Source organism: Zea mays, chromosome 7 (genome assembly GCF_902167145.1).
Source record: "Zea mays cultivar B73 chromosome 7, Zm-B73-REFERENCE-NAM-5.0, whole genome shotgun sequence".
Lineage (NCBI taxonomy): Eukaryota > Viridiplantae > Streptophyta > Magnoliopsida > Poales > Poaceae > Zea > Zea mays.
Genome location: NC_050102.1, coordinates 33,490,805 through 33,503,440, shown reverse-complemented (window position 1 = coordinate 33,503,440; position 12,636 = coordinate 33,490,805). Strand labels below are relative to the sequence as shown.

At 48.0% G+C, this 12,636-nt stretch overlaps 1 pseudogene; it reads right to left on the bottom strand.

Annotated features, from left to right (window-relative positions):
- Positions 1 to 6,885: 6,885 nt before the first annotated feature.
- On the bottom strand, positions 6,886 to 8,725 carry LOC103633815 (transcription factor bHLH78-like; annotated as a pseudogene).
- Positions 8,726 to 12,636: the final 3,911 nt, after the last annotated feature.

The window sequence follows — 12,636 nt, the reverse complement described above, 5'->3', positions numbered from 1 at the left end:
TTTAATGGGGCCATAGTTTTTAATTTTTCATTTCTTATTTAGCTCCACGAGAGCAAATCCCCTAAAAGAATGTAAAATGTAAAATCTAAACATGCACCATCGAGTGCAGAGAAAAGAAAAAAAATAGGGAGAAGCTCAAAAGTCATCCCCAAGGGATGTAGAGCACAACGAAGCTACAAAAAAGTCGTTCCTAAGGGAGCGCAGCGTAAGTTTTCTGCTCAAAAGTCGTTCCTAAGGGAATGCAGAGCCAAATACCGCCAAAATATAAGGCGAAGAAGTTCAAAAGTCGTTCCTAAGGGGATGCAGAACTTATACCACCGAAATAGAAGGCGAAGAAGTTCCAAAGTCGTTCCTAAGGGGATGCAGAACTTACACCGAAAAATAAACGGTGAACACCGAAAAATAAACGGTGAAGAAGACTCCAAAATTGTTCCTAAGGGGATGCAGAGTCTAGGTGTGGGTGTGGCTTCGTAAGCGTGTGTTTGGACATTCATTTGCACGTTACATCACATCATTCATTGCAATCATACACATTCATTTAGACATTCATAGGGTCATCATCATCATAACATAGAGTACAAACAGATGCTTCGGCTCTGATGACAAGGCTTCGATGAGTATAAAAAAAGCAGAGTTATGCTTCATTGTGTACGAAAAGAAGGGAAGGTGTTTTTCGCCTTCGTCTCAAAAAAATATAAGTTTTGTCCACATCAAAGCAGTTCATACATAGATGGAAAGGTAAAAATATATTACAAAGTATGGACAAATTTACAGAGCAGTGTTTGATTCCTAAATTACAATATCTTTTACAAAGTTAATTCAAAATTTCTCTAGAGCTTTTTGCAGCAGCTTCATCATTATCCGTCAAGCTTCGGATCATTGATCTTCGGCTTCGTCATCCTGTACATAAAAAAGCGGTATAAGGTAAATAGAAATCTCAGGAGAAGGTAAGCAATAGGTACAAGTTTATTACCGACTTGAGATGACTTCGAGCTTCGTCACCAGCTAAGTTTCGCCCACCCTTCGTCCAGATTTGTGTTATAAATCTATTTCCAATACTTCGGGTCAGGCTGGGGATGTCAGTTAAATCCGCTAGTGATAGGCTGAAGTTTGGCCTATTTACGACCTTCCCATGCGTGCAACCAGTCTTCATGAAAGCAACAGTTGTGCCGCAAGAAGCTAGCAGGGCACAGAAGTCACCGTGCCCAGCTATAACTTCGTCAAGCGCATCAACTTCGCCCTCAATATGTTCGAAGGTGCTTGACAGGTCTTCAACCGAAGGTTCAAATTTTTCAGAACTGGCTCCAACTGGGTTGAAGACCTGCTTCAGCCGTTGCACACACCGGTTGCCGAAGTTTAAGCATTTGTCCTGAAGCTCCTTCAAGGATTTTTGCAAATTCAAACTCTTTTCGACTTCAGCTTCAAGCTTCGTATCAAAATTCTTCTTTTCTTGCTCGAAGCTTTCTGACTTCAGGAGGAGTTCACTTTTTAATCTGGCAATTTCAGCTTGGGATTCCGCCAGTGAACCCTCCATTGTTTGAAGAACAAAATCTTTCTTTTCAAGAGCAGCTTCATGATCTTTGATTTTGTTCTCCAAGCCCTCAAATATAACCTCATTTTTCTTATCTTTGAGGTCTTGTTGCATCCTCAAAGCTTTACTTAGTAGCATACTCTGTGCAAAATAACCTTCATCAGCAAACACCTTCATCGTAAAACAATGAAAAGCCAAGGGAAAAATTTTACCTTGAAATTAGAATAGAATAAGCTGCCGGCGATATGTTGTCGTCGGTAGCGACTGATGTCGGCTTCAAGCATCGGAAAACCAACACTCTTCGACAGAGTGCTGATAATTTTTGCTCTAGTTCGATCTCGAATACATCCTAAGGCTTCTTCGTTAATTCCGCCAAAGAGCATCGCTCTTGGCTGGTAGCCACAGGATATGGCATTCTCCTGCAGCTCCTCTTTTTCAGCCTTGGATAATTCTTGACCGATTATATTTTGAAAATTGAAGCCTTTTTCCTCTAAAATATCTTCAGCAATTTCCTTCCCTTTTTCAGGCACTGTGGCCAGGGTTTCTTCGGCAGCTGCAGCGGCTTCTTCTGCAGCAGCAACAATCTCCTCTGCAGCCAAATCCAAGAGTACCTTATCGATACCAGATAATGTACTTTCTAGGTTGGTAGCTTCAGCAGTTGCAGCTTCGGCAGAAGCAGCAGCTTCGGCAGCTAGTGTTATTTTTGACCCTGAGGCCGGCGGTGGCGTTTCTTCAATAGCTTCTATAACAGTAACAATCCTCCACTTTTTTGGCCCAACCACCTTCTTCACTGCCGAAGGTGCGTCCTTCTTCTGTAAAAGCTTCGTCAGTTTCGGCCCCAGTGGACTTAGCAGCTTGATAGGTAAGGATTCGGTCATTACCTTTAAAATTTCTTCCACTTCGGCAGCAGAATGTGTCGAAGGAGCTCCCTCTTCTATCTCAGCCACCTTCGGCTCTGGAGTTGTAGTTTTTCTCTTCTTCGAGGTTGTCACCTTCGGCTCAGGGCTGGATTTTTTGTTTTTCAAAGTTTTTTCACTTCTTTTATCATCCTAGCAGCCTGTCTGTTCATAACACTAACAACCCTCTTTCTCTTGGACCCTTCGGCACCCTTGCTTAGTCATTCATAGTCAGGGTATTCAAAGTTCAGGGCATCCATTACATGATTCAGCCTTCGTTTTGGTCGGGTGTCGAAGATCACAGTCATCAGTTGATCTTCTTTTTTAGTATAGTTGCCCAAAATTTCGTTGCACATATCCTCAATCATTTCTAGCCACTCTTGGCAAGGCTCTTTGAATTGTTTCTTGAACTTGAAGTGATAGGGTAATCGAACAAGTTCATTCTTTTCCTTTGCTCCCTTCAGCTTCGGCATATTCCATTCACTCAACGTCGGAAATACCCCTTTGGCTAAGTATTCTTGCACCATATCTCTAGTGCCGATCTGCTCAGTCACAACTCGGAATTCTGCTACAGCCTATTGGCATGGTGACCCCGATGACATGCGGCACAGAGGCCTGGTTAGCCCGAAGCTTAAACTCAGCGGGCTCATTACCAGCGTCTTCAATTTCTCCCTCTTCTTCTCATCGGCCTTGATATAGAACCACTCGCTTTTCCAGCAGGTTGACCACTTGGTGCGGTAGCTAAGCACCGGGGCCTTCATATCCTTGCGGTACGCGAAGTTATAACAGCCAAAATTCTCATGAAGCCCATCTTCTGTGGCCTTCGTTTGATAATGTAGCTCATGCACTCGACAGAAAGCTTCAGCATTTGGGTCCATTCCCTGGCTTCGAAGGGCCCAAATGAAGATACTGAGCCTAACGATAGCATTAGGAGTCAGCTGATGAAGATAAATTTCATAATTATCCAAAACTCCCCCAATCATCTCATGAAGCGGAAACCGCAATCCAGCTTTGAAAAAGCTTTTGAAAACTACTACTTCGTCATTTTTTGGCTCTGGGGTGGTTTCTTCGCTGGCAAAACGAAAAGGCTTCTTCTCTGTCTCCCCGAAGTAACCGAGCTTCATCATCATGGGCACATTGGCCTCAGAGACATTAGATTTTTCTAAATCTAAGTGGCTGGGCTTTGCTGGGATTAGAGTGTTATAGTCTTCCTCTTCATAAGCATTTTCTTCCTCAATATCAGCTTCTTCAGCGTCAGCAGTATGTGCATCTTCGTCAATAGCCCCCTCTGTCACAACCAATCCCGATTGCCTCATAACTTTGGAAATCGAGGCTGTCTCGGTGGCTTCGGCTTCCTCTCCTTCATGGGTAACCCTTGCAGTTGAGCGTACTCTGGCCATCTGATGTTGAATCTCTTACGAGTTTTTACGAAGCTAGTGACTTTTATAGTTTTGATGAAGCTTTTTATTTTACCGAAGCTAAATTAAAATGATGCTTCGCTTGAGAACATAGTGAAAAAGCTTCGGTTATGGTTAAATTTTTCAGCAGCACAACAGTGCAATGGCAATGAATGAAGTGGTAACTTCACACCTACCCGTCTGTTTATATAGTGCTGCAGGTGTGAAGGTGAATCATCAAGTTGCCCGCACCCGCTGAACAGTTACCCGCACCCACTGAACGGTGGACCACTCAGTGCGTGGGAGGTGAATCGCCAGATCGCGCGTATCCGCCGCATGATGGGCCACCTCGCGTTCGGAATATTTTAATCATTTCTCGGCAACGAGCTCAGGGAAGGTGTTTTTCGGACCTTCGGCATTGCGAAGCCTTGGAGATTTTTTCACGGATCAAGCTCGTTACGAAAAATGATCTAGCACCACGAAGGGGCTACTATTAGGGGTCTACTTCGTCGCCGAAGGTCCTGTAAGAAGAAACACCTTCAGAAGATCAGCACAGAAGTTACGCCGAAGCTACCATCCAGGGAGCTTCGGCATAGCGACACGTCCTGAGACGAAGGGTTGCACCGACTTTAAGATGAAAAGACCGATCGGCCCATGATAATTTGTGTCATGATTGTAACTAGTTGTAAAGGACATAAATGTAATTTTGATCGTGCCTATAAATAGGTGAACAGTACCCCCGTACTGTTCACGCTGACTTGTATTCGCCCGTGCGTCACACTCTTACTTTTGCCTTCTGTCAAGTCGAAGGTACAAATGTAATTCAATGTTGTTTTTATTCATTCGTGATAATATAATAAAGATATATAAATAATGTCATATAATTATTCATGTTATTTCTCATGTTACATATGCTTCGTCTTTCATCAATATGAACTATGATGATGAAGGTACGTCCTTCATGACCTTCGTCCGAAGATCGTTATGTCCTAAGGGAAATAATGCTTAGAAGGACGAAGGGCATTAATCTTTAACCCCTTTTGTGTTGCCTTGTTTTTAATTCATAGCATTTGAGAACAAGTCCCCAACAGATCATAATAACCAAAACAATGGTTCTGTTTAATACGTGTACTGCCTTCTAATATTGACAAAGTATCGGACAATAATGACAAAACATATATCCTTATCTAATTGCCTCATTCTTGATAAACCCACACAAGAATAGAAGAGCAGAAACAATATAGATCAAGCAAGCATATCAAGGATATAGTATTTTTAGACAAAATATATAACATGTTTTGTGTAGCAGTTCTAGGCATGCCAAATACAGTGGCAATGCATAGCAAGTCTAGGCATGGCTATCGAATTTCTGCAAACAATACCCATTCTTCACATGTTCTGTTGAATACATGTACTGCCTTCTAATGCGGTCACAATGGTCCCATTGGGGCTTGGGGACAAAAATTCAGCAAACACGGCATATGCATACTTTGGCCATCAGTACAAAGCACACAAGTTAAATCGTTCCAAACTCGAGAGAGTTGACTTAGAAGTTTTCAAAACATCAAACAGTGGTATCATAATGCTACAGTAGCACCTCTTATTCTACTTTTCGCCCATGGACAGCTCTGTTTTGTGGGACACACAAGGCAATTACATGGCACTATAAGATAAACTGGTTCAGGTATAATCTCTTCACATGTTTGTGTGAATCACACGCTTAACACTATCGGAAGCATGTACTTCAAGTTGGTGCAAGAGAACTCTATCTTCTTAACAGATAGAGTTCTGCATCTGCCTGCTGCTCACAATCCTTGGCTACGTCCCCGGAATCATCTACGTAATCTATGTCCTTGTTGCTCTTGACCCTGACCAGCACGAGAGGGAATACTACACCCTTGCTTAGAGCATCTGGTAGTGGTTGTGCCAGGCGGGCCTGCACAGTTGAGTCGAAATCAGTATTTTTCTCATGTGGATTGTCTGACATGGCATAACCGGCAATGGGTAACCAAGTGTTGTGGTCTAGTACTATATCTCAGTTATCCAACTTGTGAGCTCTCTTTATTGTGATCCAGTTATTCAATCTGTAATTGTGATACTACAAGAGAATAAGATGCGCCTGTATCTCTGAGAGCAACTGTGGTTTATGATTGGTGCTACCTTGGGCTCAAAAGCAGTGAACAGTCATCCTATGAAATGCGATGTGTACACACATGGTCTAGATTCTGAGCGACACCTTCATGCTGACGATGGTTCAGTGTGCAGGCAGTAAAATATGTATTAAAATGACTCGTTTCCGGTGTTGTGTGTTCGTGACCATGTGCAACCTAGCAGTTTGTGTGCTAGTTTGTGTGTTGCTGCTCTTGATGATTTGTTTAATGACACTTCAGATTGAGCCTATATAAATGTTTGCTTGTCCCGAAAATCTGGTAGTCATACGCTGGTTGATTCAGGAGGTTTGGTAGTGTATTTATTCTGAACAATACCGCATCTGATTCTCTTCTGGATTCTTAACACCGTCGCTTCCGAACTTTTTTTGTTACTGATTAGTTTGACTGGTCGTCATCCGTGGCCTACAAGTTCTGGGAAGCATGGAAGATCATTGGGGAGAATATATATGCCTCGTTGGATCAAACCGGCCAAGACAATTGCGTTAGCAATGAGGCATCTTTCATACACTATAATCAGCGAACAAGACCGATCCATGGTGCAGGTGTACCGCGCCGCACAGCTGGTTCATGTTGCGCCGTCACTGTCAGCACCAAAATTAGTCACTGTCAGCCCGGTGGTCGTTCCACCCTGATCACGATAACGCGAGGTTAGAAAAGTTGCCAGCCGAGCAGCCGAACAGGTGAGCCACTGGGGGCATACGACTACCAGATGATAGCAGAGAGGACCACGACGATAGAACCAGTTGCTGGATGTAGTTGGAGACGCCGGGCCACAGCTCCCTAGGCCCGCTGGACAAGTAGGACAGCAGCCGGTTCGCACCGGTCTCCGCCGCCATGAGGTCCGTCCGAGGAGTCCCCTGGAAGACGCACCCTAATCCTGGATCCGGTGGCTAGTGCAGCGGCAGGACGCCGTCGGGGGAGAACCACTCGGGCGGCCTCTCGAAGGCCATGTCGTCGTGGTTGCCGAACACCGTCACCCACTGCACATAGTTTATGATTTCGTCCAGCATCACTGCCTTGCCCACCACCTGAAACGAGAAACATTTCCCCTGAATTCAGACCTAGGCACAACAAACTACGTACCCGAGTGACAGCAGGAGCAGGTGCCTGATGTCGATCGAGTGAGTGATTGAGTGTCTTCTCGGTTAGTACCTTGTTGCAACCCGACACGAGATCCTGCAGCAGCTTCATCCGCTGGCTGATCTTCTCCCTCTGATGTCAATTGAGTGAGTGATTGAGTGTCTTCTCGGTTAGTACCTTGTTGCAACCCAGCACGAGATCCTGCAGCAGCTTCATCCGCTGGCTGATCTTCTCCCTTCTCACCTGAATTGACCACAAGAAGCGAGAGATTGACCATAAGAAGCGAGAGAAAAGAAAAACTCAGCACACGAATCTCTGCACCCAGCAAGGATGACGATGGCAAGAAACAACAGTGCAACAGAGCTGCAAGGGAAACATACCCTCTCCGCGAGGCTGTGGTTGTCCGTCGCCTCGCCGCGCCGCGCTCGGACATGGATGTAGTCCTTGGGCGCCTCGGCGAGGGGCTTCGTCGCGCTCTCCTTCCTCTACTGCTTCTTGCCACCACCATTCTCGCTACTGCTCTGCGTGGCCTTGCCCTTGGGGGTGGGGTTGTTGTCCTCCGCGCCACTGCTCTCGTCCGCCGATCGGCACCGCTTCCCACTCGACTCCTCATGTAAAAAAACGCGCCCAGAATGTAGCCTTTTGCGCCAAACCTGAACCGCGTGGGGAATCGGGGGAATCAAAGCAACGCAATTGTGTGCGCGCGTACCTTGGCGGCGCCGGCAGCGGCGGACCTGGGGCTGTCCTTGCCTTTGCCCTCCCCGCTAGCCTTTCGTTTCTTGGCATTACCGTCGGAAGGCCCCTTGTTGAGCACCATCTCCGTGCTGGCGGACGCCGGATCGGACACCGACGACTCGTCACGGCCGTTCCCGAGCTCCAGCTCCTTCAATGGCTGATGGGGCCGGCGTTCGGGAGGCCAAACTGTCCCGGGACGTCGCCGCCGCCGCCATAGCCACTTCCACCGGGGCAGCCGTCGAAACCGGACAGCCGCGCCGCGCGCTCGGCAAAGCCTGGGTCAGCGAGGAACTGGTCTAGATGGCCCATCGGCATCAGGTTCTCCCGGATTGGCAGGCCACCGGGCGCGACGCCGCCGACCTGCGGCGGCGGGAAGTGGTGGAACTATGGTCGAGTTTGGTGTAACAGGTTGAGCTTGGGGGTCGAGCTGAGCGGAGTGCCTCCGTACTGCGGCTGCGGAGAGATCCTGTGGAGAGCGTGGCCGTCAGTAACCGCGGCGGCGGCCGTCGAGTTGGACGCCGGGGAGGAGACCATCGAGCTGAGCGCCGCGGCGGGACGCCGTCGGGGGAGAACCACTCGGGCGGCCTCTCGAAGGCCATGTCGTCGTGGTTGCCGAATACCGTCGCCCACGGCACACCCCGGCCTCGGGCGGCGGAGACGGCGCGGTCCCAGTACAGGCTCGCGTTTGGGACTGGGAGGTTGTTGGCCGTCACCAGGTCACCGAGGCACACCACCAAGTCTGAGCGAAGATGCGTGGATCGGATTCCACCGCCGCAGAGACCATGAGGCAGAGAGGGAGTTCCGTTTCAGTTCTTTGATTCTTTCAGAGGTAAAGGGAAAGGGTCAAGGAAAGCAAAAGGAGAGTGTGCGCAGGCACACACCTGGGTTCTCAGCGTCGAGGGAGATTTTTGCCATTATAAAACGCGACACGTTCGACTTCGACGAAACGGAGGCGTAGGCGAGGGCTTCGATGATTTGGAGATTCACACAACACACACACGCCAGTATGGACTCTAGATCTCTCTTAGGCGTATTTGACAGTGATTAATCCTCCATCGTGAGGATCAGTCATGTCGGCCACCGCTCTCGTCTTCGGTGCCGTTACTGCTCGGGACCCTGAATGAGATGGTGGAGATCAGGTCTGCGCTTGTGAGAGAGGCCACCGCTCTGGTAGACGAGGTCAAGACGCCAGAGAAGCCTGCAAAGGAGACAGCACCGGCCGCGAAGCAGATCCCGGCGCCGAAGAAGCCAGAGGAGATGCTGAGAGCTCAGCATATGCTGACCACTCTGGTGGACGAGGTCCAGCCACCGAAGAAGCCAGAGGAGACGTCTGAGAACACCTCCGCAGGTCAGCCTGCCCTGTTGCGGTATCACCCCGTCAGTCTCTGTCTTCCCTCGACTGACCGTCGGCGCTCAGGATGTCCAACTCCATCCTACCCCGCCCAGGAATGTTGATGCCGAGGGGATGCTAGCCGTCCCGACGCCGCTGGGCCACGCCGCCAGGATGTTGAGGACTGCAGCTATCAGGTCCGGTTTTCAGGATCTTCGACGATAGGGCAGGGGCGGCGAATGACGATGGCACTACCGGTGTCTGCCACGTTCTCAGCTTTGATGGCCGCATCCACGGCGTGCTGCTGCCATCAAACCAGTCCACGGCGGGTGGCTCCATGCTCCTGACCGACCGAGCGTCCTTCTCCGATTCCTCGTCCTTCGTCAGCTCCAACTCCTTCTCGTTCCGGACGCTCCAGCCGCGCCAGTACTCGGGCCCGCTGGACGGCGGCAGCGGCAGCGCGTCGACGTCCGCCACGAACTCGGGCGTGTGAGAGCACCTAGAGGGGGTGAATAGGTGATCCTGTAAAATTCAAAACTAAATAGCCACAAAACTTAGTTATAGAAGTATTAGTGCGACTAAGTAGTTGAGAAGCGAGTTCTTGTGGACAAACAATCACAGAGAAAGCAATCACAAGAGACACGTGATTTTATCCCGTGGTTCGGCCAAGTAACACTTGCCTACTTCCACGTTGTGGTGTCCCAATGGACAAGGGTTGCACTTAACCCCTTTCAAGTGATCCGATGGTCAACTTGAATACCACAGTTTTTCCTTTAGATGATTATTCCCGTTTGCGAGGAATCTCCACAAGATTGGAGTCTCTCGCCCTTACAACAATCACAATGAAAGCATGGAGTAAGGTTGGGATGAGCAACACGCACAAGACACAAATCGCAGCACACCCACGCACACAAGAGAAGACTTGAGCTCAAATGACAACACAGGGAGTCCTCGACTCGAATAGAGCTCAAATCTCTAACACAATGAAACGAATGCGTGGGAACAGAGTCTGAATGCTTTAGGATGCTTAGTGAATTCTTGTGTTCATCCTCCATGCGCCTAGGGGTCCCTTTTATAGCCCCAAGGCAGCTAGGAGCCGTTGGAGGCCAACAAGGAAGGCCAAACTTGCCTTCTGTCGGGTGGTGCACCGGACAGTCACTGTAGCCTCCGGTTCCGATCTCCTTCCTTTTCTGGCACAGACGACTGTTGCAGCTCTGGGCCAGTTGGCGCACCGAACAGTGTCTGGTGCACACCGGACAGTCTGGTGCCCGCTGCCGACCGTTGGAGCTGCCACGCGTCGCCCGCGGATTGCGCGGCCGACCGTTGGCGCTGACGACCGTTGGCTCACCGGACAGTCCGGTGCATCACTGGACAGTCCGGTGAATTATAGCCACGTCGCCTTTTCTGTTTCCCGAGAGCGACGAGTTTGCCGCGGATGACTCACTGGACAGTCCGGTAAACCACCGGACAGTCCGGTGAATTATAGCCGTACGCCACCGTCGAGTCCCGAGAGCAGCCTTTTCACGCGGACCAGCCTGGCGCACCGGACACTGTCCGGTGCACCACCAGACAGTCCGGTGTGCCAGGCCGAGCTGGACTTTGGCTGCACACAGCCAAGTCTTTTGCAATTCTTTCTTTCCCTGTTTCTAGTACTTAGACAAAATATGTTAGTACTCAAAACAATGTACTAAGTCTAGAAACGTACCTTGTAATATGATTTGCACTTTTTGCTTGTTTGGCACATAGCAACTCACTTACTATGTGTTGGACACTTAATCACCAAAATATTATAGAAATGGCCCAAGGGCACATTTCCCTTTCAATCTCCCCCTTTTTGGTGATTTATGCCAACACATCAAAAAGCAACCAAAATAAGTGCAACGTCAATGCAAATGAGGACCAAATTGTTTTTGACTCTAATTTGGCATATTTGGATCATTCTTTGCCACCACTTGGTTTGTTTTTGCAAATCAAATTCATTTACCTATCTCTAATTCAAACTCACTTGTTTGGGCATAAAGAGAGATAATCCAAGAGTGAAGTTGATCAAGAGCCAAAAACTCCCCCTTTTCCCATAATCAAAATTCTCCCCCACAAGAGAGTTTTCAAAATTCACAAGTGGTAGCTGATCCATTTGCTTTGGCCTTAATTTCTCCCCCTTTGGCATTAAGCACCAAAACAGGATCATTCTTGGCCCTTTAACCCCATTGACTCACCAAAAATGTCAATTAATAGCCAAAAAAAGGAAATAAGAGCATAAGAATAAACTTGGAATTAAGTACATGAATACCGGAGTGCAGTGGAAGTCTTTGCATGGTCCAAGTTCACCTTTCCCTTTCAATTCACCTTTGAGACTAAATCAAGTATACTCAAACACAAAGATTAGTCTCAAAGGGTCAAATTGTAGCACATCTCCCCCTAAATATGTGCATCATTCACACATGGACTTGTGAGGTCCGGGGATCCCTTGCACAACTTGAGCACCATAACTAAACAATAATGGACCTAAATACATAAAGGTAACATGATCAAAGGCATAGAACACATGTATGCTATAGATCAATCCAAGTTATGTGAATCTAAGACATTGAGCTCACTACGCAACCTGCAAAAGGTTTTCTCATCTAACGGCTTGGTAAAGATATCGGATAGCTGGTTCTCGGTGCTAACATGGTACACCTCGATATTCCCTTTTGCTGGTGGTCTCTCAGAAAGTGATGCCGGAAGTCTATGTGCTTAGTGCGGCTGTGTTCAACAGGATTATCCGCCATGCGGATTGCACTCTCATTGTCACATAGGAGTGGGACTTTGCTCAGATTGTAGCCAAAGTCACGGAGGGTTTGCCTCATCCAAAGTAGTTGCGCGCAACACTGTCCTACGGCAACATACTCAGCCTCAGCAGTGGATAGGGCAACGGAGCTTTGTTTCTTTGAACTCCAAGACACCAGGGACCTTCCTAAGAATTGGCACGTCCCTAATGTACTCTTCCTATCAACCTTGCATCCAGCATAATCGGAGTCTGAATATCCATTCAAGTAAAAGGTAGCCCCTTTGGATACCAGATCCCGAAGCAAGGCGTAGAAACTAAATATCTAAGAATTCACTTAACGGCCACAAGGTGACATTCCCTGGGGTCGGATTGATATCCAGCACACATGCATACGCTAAGCATAATATCCAGTCTACTAGCACAAAAATAAAGTAATGACCCTATCATGGACCGGTATGCCTTTTGATCAACGGACTTACCTGCTTTGTTGAGGTCGACATGTCCGTCGGTTCCCATAGGTGTTGTTGGGACCATGCTTCGTCGCCGAAGGTCCTGTAAAAAGAAACAGCTTCGGCTGAAGCTGCTCGTACGTGACACCGAAGGCATCATTCATGAAGCTTCGGTACTATAACATATTCGAAGATGAAGGGTCGAACCGACTTAAAGATAGAATGACCTTTTAGCCCATAGGGGTCTGAGTCATTGTGGTAAACTTTTATGAGGGGC